Source organism: Impatiens glandulifera, chromosome 2 (assembly GCF_907164915.1).
Source record: "Impatiens glandulifera chromosome 2, dImpGla2.1, whole genome shotgun sequence".
NCBI lineage: Eukaryota > Viridiplantae > Streptophyta > Magnoliopsida > Ericales > Balsaminaceae > Impatiens > Impatiens glandulifera.
In genome coordinates this window covers 29,006,829-29,017,122 of record NC_061863.1, presented here as the reverse complement: position 1 = coordinate 29,017,122, position 10,294 = coordinate 29,006,829, and positions in this window count along the sequence as shown.

Sequence of the window (10,294 nt, the reverse complement as noted above, 5' to 3'; positions counted from 1 at the left end):
AATGCTCTGTGCCAGGAAAACAATCTTCGGATTTGATGGTCCTCTTGGCGTATTCCTTTGTTGTCTTCTCGATGAATCTGGTAATGGGTATCACTAAACCTCCAAAACACTGAACAGCTAGAAAGTTGTTGACTATGCTCTTAGGGTAAAAAGGCTCAAATCGAAGAAAAGGGACAGAGGTGTCTACAACTCTACTCTAACCGAAGTCTTAGAGACTGTTTAGGTTGTAGATTGGTCTTCCCTAATGATGTTAAAAAAGGGGAAGAGAGAAAGAGAAAAAGGAGGAGGATAGAAATCATTTATGTTTTTGTTAATTTTGAAAAGATGTTTGATATTCCTCTTGAAAAACATTCCCTATTTTTATCTGACATATTTATCTGTTAATAATATTACTTATGAACTTGTCTTTTATTGGTGGTTTTGACAAGTTTTTATGTAAGATGGATGAACTAGTTCTACTTCTTATTTATATGATGAATGTTTAATTTGTTATCTATGCACAAATTTTAACATCATCATCAAAAAGAGGGAAATTGTTGGGTCAAATTATTTTGACTAAGTGTCAAAGTAGATTGACTATTGGAATTTTGATGATGAATGTATAGTTAAAACTCAATCTATGCGTCTAATTGTTTTTGGTGCAGGTGTATCAAAAACATGTTATATTAGACTTGGTCTTAATGAGATTCATTAGACCGATTTAAAATTAGATGCACAAAGTTAGACGTGTAGTCTAACTAGCGGATTTAGACATGCAGTCTAACTAGCGGAGTTAGACGTGCAGTCTGACTAGCGGAGTTAGACGTGCAGTCTGACTAGCGGAGTTAGACGTGCAGTCTAACTAGCGGAGTTAGACGTGCAGTCTAACTAGCGGAGTTAGACGTGCAGTCTAACTAGCGGAGTTAGACGTGCAGTCTAACTAGCGGAGTTAGACGTGCAGTCTAACTAGCAGAGTTAGACGTGCAGTCTAACTCCTTCAGATTAGTCTAAAGGGATGTATAGTTAGACTTGCAATCTAATTTATGGAAGTTAGATGTGCAGTCTACTTATGGAAGTTAAACGTGTAGTCTAACTCCTTCACATTAGTCTGAAGGGATGTATAGTTAGACGTGCAATCTAACTAGAGAAGTTAGACGTGCTGTCTAACTAGTGAGAGTTAGACGTGCAGTCTAACTCCTTCAGATTAGTCAAAAAGGATGTATAGTTAAACGTGCAGTCTAACTAGTGAGAGTTAGACGTGCAGTCTAACTCCTTCAGATTAGTCTGAAGTGAATTGTAATTAGAAATGAAGTCTAATCCCATTAGACTAGGTGGTCTAATGGATGATGCCATTAGACGGGCGCGTCTAATTGCATTAGACGAGGTCGTCTAAGTGAAATACGTCTAATGCTAGGCTTAAGCAGTTGCTTGAAGCTAGCACTCGTCTACCCAGGATCAACTAGTTCTACGCTACTCCTGCTCCACTTTCCTGTGAAGATCAGTACGACAGCCAGTTGCAACCAATTGATTAATGTCACGTAAGAAAATATTCTTCCCACTACTTGTTTTTGCAGGAATATCTTTGAAGAATATTTGGCGCACTACCAGATTGGTACGACCACGATCCTAGTGCTCAGAGTCTGCTGTGTACTATGGACGCGTTCCAATTGAAGCTCGCCACATGTCATTATGAAGATTCGACCGTTGGTACCTGCTCATATTTAAAGATCCTCAAGGACAACGCATGAATCATCGATCTATCGATACTCAGATTATTCTATCTTAAACATACAAATTGAGTGAGTTTCTTTCTTGCTTTTACATAGTGTTCAATCAAGAAAGAGTTAGAATCAAAGCATTGTATTAGCTGAGTGATATTCTTCATATTATAAGTTGAACAGAGCTTGTTCCGTTCAATAGAGAGCTAGTCGTGCGATTGTATTTGATTTGTTGAAAGTTTAGTGAATCCTTCCATTGGTTGGAAGAAGGGGTGATGTAGGAGAGTTAACTCCGAACATCCATAAACAAATTGTTGTGTTGATTCTTTCTGTCATCTATTCATTTTTTGTTCTTAGCTTCAAACCCAAGCAAACATTTTTGCACTTGAATCGTTCAAGAGTGATAGGATCGGCTTTATCGATAGAGACGGGGGTCTGGCTATGGATGAAGACTTATGAACAACGGTTTGAAAGAAATCATGTTAGGGATTTAATTCACTTTCTATTCTACGCAAATACTTGTAAACACTTAGAACAGATTTAAGGCGGGATTGTTTACTTGGGTTTGAAGCTCAAGATGAAATATGAAAAGATGACAAAAATGAAAGAATAGAAGTTTGTTTATGGATGTTCGGAGAAACTCTCGTACGTCACCCCTTCTTCCAACCACCGAAAGGATTCACTATAATATGATTAGAATCAAATACAGTTTGCACACACTTAGCTCACTATTAAACAGAACACACTCTGTTCTATTTACAAGATGAAGAATATCACTCAGCTAAAGGTGTTTTTGATTCTAGCTCTCTCTTGATTCACACAGTACAATCAGGAAAGCAGCTTCATAGTATAAGGCTTCATTTCTCTCTCTTGAAAATAGCAAGCAGAATTATCGATTGACTTTTTGTAAAATCTGGCAGTTCGTGAGACAGATTGTGTGTTGTCCTTGAGATTTGTTAAATACTGGGCAGGAGCTAACGGTCGAATCTTTTAGAATGATACGTGGCACTCATCCATTGGAAAGCCTCCATTGTACACAGTAGGTTCTGAGCACAATGATCGTGGTCATACACCACTAGTAGTGCGCCGAATATTCCATCAGAGATGTACCTGCAAAACAAGTAATATGAGGAAAATTCTCTTACGTGGCATTTGTTGGTTGGTTGCATATAACTTTTGTACTGATCTTCACTAGAAAGTGGAGCAGGAGTAGGGTACAACTATAGCACGTGCGTAGTCGGGTGCTAGCTTTAAGCATACTGCTTAAGCTTAGCATTAGACGTATTTCAGTTAGACAGATTGTGAAAACCAATCTAATGAAATTTAAACATCCCCGTCTAATAACAGAGTCCATTAGACCGCCTGGTCTAATAGAATTAGACTTACTTCTAATTACAGTCACTTCAGACTAATCTGAAGGAGTTAGACTCACGTCTAACTTTCACTAATTAGACTACACGTCTAATTATCCAATAACCATTAGACTGCACGTCTAATTCTGGTTCTACCTCAGACTTGTCTGAAGGAGTTAGACTCATGTCTAACTTTCACTAATTAGACCACAAGTCTAATCATTCACTAACAATTAGACTGCACGTCTAACTCCACTGAGTTAGACTGCACGTCTAATTCCGGTTCTACCTCAGACTTGTCTGAAGGAGTTAGACTTACATCTAACTTTCACAATCCATTAGACGACACATCTAATTTTCTCATTCCAATAGACTGCACGTATAATTCCAAATATATTAGTTTGCACGTCTAACTCCGCTGAGTTAGACTGCACGTCTAATCATTCCAAATATATTAGACTGCACTTCTAACTCCGTTGAGTTAGACTGCACGTCTAATTCTGCATATATTAGACTGCACGTCTAACTCCACTGAGTTAGACTGCACATCCAATTCCGTATATCTTAGACTGCACGTCTAACTCCACTAAGTTAGATTAAATGTCTAATTCCGGGATCTATTAGACTGCACGTCTAACTCCGCTGAGTTAGACTGCACGTCTAATTACGAGATGTATTAGACTACACGTCTAACTCCGCTGAGTTAGACTGCATGTCTAATTCTTTGTATTCATTAGACTGCACATCTAACTCCATTGAGTTAGACTGCATGACCCTCATTAGAGCCAAGTCTTATGAAATGTGATTTCGATACACCTACATCACAACGCATAATTCATTTCATCATCAAAATTCCAATGGTTAAATTATTTTAACACTTAGTCAAAATAATTTGACCCAACAAAGAGTTTGCAAGAGTTTGTGCAGAATAGAAAGTGATCTAAATCCTTAACATGACTTCTATCAAATCGTTTGTCCTAAGTCGTTATCAATCGCCAGACCCCCGTCTCTATTGATTACGCCGATCCTATCAGTCTGAAAAATCAACGTTTAACTTATATAGTCAGTTCCTAGACAAAGTCTGGAGATGCTGTCAGACTGTAGATCTACATGCTCAGGCATGTCAGATGCAAATCCGATTTAAAATTTGAGAAAGCTAACTTAGACAAGTCCAGTGAAAAGTAAACATAGTAACATACATGTTTAAGCCAATAAACTTTTGCAGAGGGAGTTTAACTGATAAAGGAACTGATCCAAGATGTGAGGATCTAACCTTAAAGGTAGAGATAATTTATATTAAGCCAAATGTAAGCTGACTGAAACCGAGAAAGAAACAAACAACGAATTTGGCAAGCAAAAACATGACAAGAAGTCAAGGAGTTTTAAATAAAAACCATCCTCTAAAGTTAATAGATCAACTGCTAGCAGGAAGACGTCTGCTAAGCCTAAGTCATATGCACTTATCACAACACAAAAAGGGAAATCCATCAGAATAACTCAAATATGGATTCCTAAGAGACTAATTGATCGAGGATCCAAGTGAATGTGGTTACCAAAATTTGGAAATATGTATTTGTGTAGGTCAGATTAGCTGCCTGGAGGAATCAGTTTGATACCTAGACAGTGGATGCTTTAGAAACATGAATAAAGATAGACGGCCTCTTACTGAAATTACAGACTGTTCAGGGCCTACCATCACATTTGGGGATAACCACAAGGGTAAGACCATGGGTAAGGGTAAGATTATCCATGGTAATCTAAACATCAACAATGTGCTACTTGTTAAAAACTTGTGTTATAATCTAATAAGTATTAGTAAATTATGTTATAATAGATTTTTTGTCGATTTTCAAATGCATGCATGCCTGGTTAAGGATCAGCAGGGTAACAATCTGCTAACCGGAAGCAGGGTAGGAAGTTATTACAAAATGAACTGGAAAAACAAGATGTCTAATCCCGTGTGCATGATAGCTCAAAATGATCAAAATTGGCTATGGAATAAAAGATTGAATCATCTTAATTTTAAAATAATCAACAATATTTGCTCACATGATTTAGTGTTTGTTTTATCTAAACTAAAGTTCTCAAAGGACAAGGTTTGTCCTGCTTTCCAGTTAGGCAAGAAGAGCAAATCATCATTCAAAAAATAAAGGGAAATCTCAGTCCAACCGGTGCCTGGAACTTTTACTTATGAATCTTTTTGTTTCAAGTCATTTTAAAAACTTGGGAGGAATGAGATTCAACCTAGTTATCATTAATGATTTTTCAAGGTTTACGTGGGTTAGTTTCTTGAAATCTAAGGATCAGACGGAAGAGAACTTGATTCAGATCCTTAGGAGACTTCAAAACAAAAAATCTTTAATCATTAATAAGATTAGAAGTGATCGGGGAACCGAGTTCACTAATAGATGCCTAACTTCCGATCTCGAGGAGTTTAGTATTAGACACGAGTTGTCTAGTGCCAGAACTCCATAGTAAAATGGTATTGCTGAGAGAAGAGTAAGAACACTAAAGGAAGCAGCGGGATCTATGATTGCTGACTCAGGTGTTCCTTAGAAGTTTTGGGAAGAAGCCATAAACACAACATACTATACCCAAAATCGATCAATAATCAATAAACGCTTTGACAAAACACCTTATGAACTGTTTTATGGAAGAATTCTTACAGTTTCTTACTTTCGAGTCTTCGGGTGTAAGTGTTTCATTCATAACAATGTGAAAGATTATTTGACCTCTATTGATGCTAAAGCAGATGCTGGAATCATGTTAGGATACTCTTCAGTTAGTAAGGCTTTTAGAGTTTACAATAGTCGAACACAAATTGTTGAGGAATCCTATCATGCTGTTTGTGATGAATCTGTTGAAAATAATTCTATCGATCCCATTGACATTTATAACAGTAGAAGCGACAAGTCTTGAATCTGATAGTGAAGATGAAGCTCCTGTCTAAAGGTATTATTCTTTTGATCAAGTGGATGATCCGGTTGAGAATCAACCAGACGTCTAAACTTTCAGTCAACAGATTGTTGACAATTCGGATGTAGCGGGGCCATCTAATCAGACGTCTAATCCTTTAGGATAAAACTTCAGATGGAACAGAAATCACCCACCTGAATTGATAATTGGCAATCTTAACTCTCCTCGTAGGATAAGGCGTCAATTATTGGATGAAATGGAAAACTCCACCTTTATTTCTCAAATTGAAGAAATTCGATGAAGTAGTGCTTCATCTAGATTGGATCAATGCAATCTAAGAGGAGTTAAACCAATTTGAGATAAATAAAGTGTGTCATCTAACTCCAAGGCCGATTGATCAATCACTTATTGGAACAAGATGGGTTTCGAAACAAGCTCAGTGAAGATGGCTTAGTTGTGAGAAACAAAGCGCGGTTGGTTGCTCAAGGATATAGATAGAAGGAAGAAATTGACTTTGAGGAGTCATTTGCACCTGTAGCTAGACTTGAGGCAATTAGAATCTTCCTAGCTTATGCATCATTTAAGAATTTCAAAGTCTTTCAAATGGATGTGAAAAATTCATTTTGAAATGGAAATTTGAATGAGGATGTCTATGTTGAGCAAACACCTGGTTTTCTACATCACTCTTTACCAAATCACGTTTTTAAACTTGAAAAAGCTTTATAGTTTGAAACAAGCTCCAAGAGCTTGGTAAGACACTTTGACTAAATTTTTGTTTGATCATGACTTTTTCATTGGCATAGTTGACAAAACATTGTTTAGATTTGTTAAAGATTCTCACATTTTGCTTGTTCAAGTCTATGTGGATGATAACATTTTTGGGTCAACTAACCCTAAACTTTGTGAGAAGTTTTCCAAGTTGATGCAGGACAAATTTGAGATGAGTACGATGAGAGAATTAACCTTCTTCTTCGGTCTTTAAGTTCGTCAACTGGAAAAAGGAACTTTCATCAACCAAGCCAAATACACCATGGAGTTGTTAAAGAAGTTTGGTATGAAAAGTTGTTCAGCTGTAGCTACTCCAATGAGTTACTCTAGCAAGTTTGACAATGATGAAGATGGCTAGAGTGTGGACATCACAGCTTATAGAGGAACCATCGACTCCTGCTCTATCTCACTACAGTCGGCCAAACATCCCGTTTGCTGTCGGCGTTTGTGGAAGATTCTAGGCTAATCCTAAACAATCTCACTATGTTGCTGCTAAGCGAATTTTGAAATATTTAAAGGGAACTCAAAATGTGGAACTGTGGTATCCAAAGCATTTCAGTTTCAATCTAACGAGTTACTCAGATGCAGATTATGCAAGGTGCAAGATTGATAGGAAAAGCACCAATGGAACTTGCCAGTTTCTTGGTGATCATCTGATCTCATGGTTCGGTAAGAAGCAGACGTATGTTTCCACGTCTACAGCTGAAGCCGAATATCTTGCAGCAGGGAGTTGTTGCTCTCAGCTTTTGTGGGTTCAACAACATCTGAGGGATTATGGAATTAAGGCAGATGAGTCTCCAATTTTTTTGCGGCAACACTAGTGTAATTGCAATAACTTATAACCCAATGGTGCACTCTCGGACAAAGCACATCGAAATAAGACATCATTTCATTCGAGAGCATGACAGTTAGAAGCATATTCGCCTTGAATATGACCCAACAAATCAACAAGTAGCAGACGTGTTCACGAAGCCACTACCCAAGACTAAGTTTTCTTATTTTAAAAATATTTTAGGACTTGTAGATCTTGACTAATTTATTTGAACTGATTATGCACAAATTTAGGGGGAATTTGTTGTTTAAAAGTAACTAGACAGACGTGTGTAGACGGAGGTCTCAATCGGTCTAATAGATCAGTCGTCTAAAGAATATACCTACTTAGACGTATACATGTTTAAGCAACTTATGCTTGTAGGTTGGTTAGACGTCTATGTCTTTGGCAGACATCTATTAGAAGTCTGTGAGACGAGCGTAGTTAGACGCCCTCGTCTAAACAAACGTCTACCGAACTTAGACACAAGGAATGCGGATAACAAGTTAAACGTTTAACTACATATATCTTTAGACTTCTCATCTCTAGACGAGTGGGACATCTGTCCACCGGTACATGAACTGTCTATGTACGTTTCTCGCCAAAAATTGAACAGTCATTTATCTAATAACTTGAAGACATGTGTCTTTAAATGTTAAAAATATGACTAAAATTTCTAAAGGTCCTCTACTTCACGCCTTAGCAGTAATCATAAACTTCTATGATTATCTTTAAATGTTGCATCATTAAATGATGATTTTCTTAGAAATAGGTTTCTACATTTTTGACGGTTTATCTACCTAATGATTTTTAGAAGGGTTATTTTTGACGGTCTTTAAAAGTAACGGTCATATTCGAAGAAATTTTCTATCCCTCTTGTGATTCTGAATCTTCTCCTTCTCTCTCTAAGAAAACCTCTTATGTCTCTTTGTAGTCTGAATCTCAAGATCTTATGATACTAAGTAGGAATGGACTCTCTAACAACAAAATCTCTTCAAATAGACTTTGCATCTGTCTCGTCTATAGTGATTCCAGAAATGGTCACTATATTCAAATCTCTTGAAACTTTTGGGTTGAAGAATTTTTTGGGCGTTCATTGTATCTTTCACGAACAAGTAGTTTGTGAATTCTTCGAGACTGCCGGATTCTTCATCAATAAGTACATTCATGCAAAAATCCACGGTAAAAGTATTTGTTTCGGTGAGGAAACATTCGCTCTTTTCTTCAAACTTCCATCGGAAGGGATATTCGAGTTTCCTTCCTCCTCTGCTGAAGTTCTGTTTGAGATGAAAATCATCTTCTCAGACAATTATTTCGGAGGGAATCTTTTTCCTGTTGAAACTCATAGGAAGAGTTCATGTCTAAAAGTTGAGTTCTCCCTGCTCAACGACATCATCTCCAAGTACCTTCTGGCCAAGGGATCCTCCTATACCTACTACAAAAAGGTATTTGAAATAATGGTGGCTATAACCAGGGAGTAGCCATAAACTGGTCAAAGATTCTATTCAATAACTTGGCGAAGATGATCTCTTCTCCAAAGAAACCTTCTGGGTATGCTGCCCCTATCAGTATGCTCCTCTACTGTCTCCTCATAGACATTGGACAAGTGTCCACTTTAAACCTTCCACAGTACTAAACAACCAAAAAGTCCTTGACTATGTTCTTAGGGTAGGAAGACTGAAGCTGAAAAGAAGAAATTGGACGCTCCTATTAACTCAAAGAGAATATTAGGACTATGTCGCTCCCAATGATGTTAAAAAGGTGGAAAAGAAGTGGCCTTAGGCCTAGGGGGGAATCAAGGGTAGAAGGGGATAAGAAAAGACCCAATTTTTTGGTAGCTTTTGGGCAATCTCTATTAAATTGTTTATCTTTCCCAGATGTTTTGCAAATATATGAATGAAACTTTTTCTGTCTGTCGATTATGTCTATCTTCTAACTAAGTTTTAACATCATAAAAAATGGGGATGTTGTTTGGTCAAATTATTTTGACTAAAATAAACTAAAGAATAAGCTTATTTTATGCTAAATTTATTTTAATGATCTTTGTTAAAACCTAGTTGAGAATAAAGCTAACACAATCATATATTTAGAAATGAATACAACACCTACACATACACATACAAAAACAAACCATACACACACATTCTAATTATAATTAAACAAAAACCTTTACACATCCTTATATAATCAAACACAAATTTATATACTTGTAAATACAATCACAATCCCTATAATAAGATATTGACACACAATTGATATTCTTAGATAACTAAATAAGATCCATATACTTAAAAACCAAAAACCATTTGGAAAAGAAAAAGAAATTAGTAAAGAAGGCCATTACCGAAATATTTGAATCAAATCTTTCAGTATTTTAGGGGAATAATCGACAGATACATACCAAATCTTTCGGCATATCCACTCCAAAAAACCTAATACTTAGAAAATTTTCTGTTTTTTGGAATGGACCAAAGCCGGAAGATATAGACTAAATCATTCGGCATCTCCCCTACAAAAAACTCCAATACTTAGAATTTTTTTCAATTTTTTGGAATGGGTCAAAACCGAAAGATATAGCCTAAATCTTTCGGTATATCCCCTCAAAAATAACCCCAACACTTAGAATTATTTTTGTTTTTTAAGTTTCAAAGCCGAAAGATATATTCTAAATCTTTCGGCATTAACCCTTCAAAAAATACCATTTTTGGAAGGATTCAAAGCCAACAGATATATACTATATCTTTCGATAT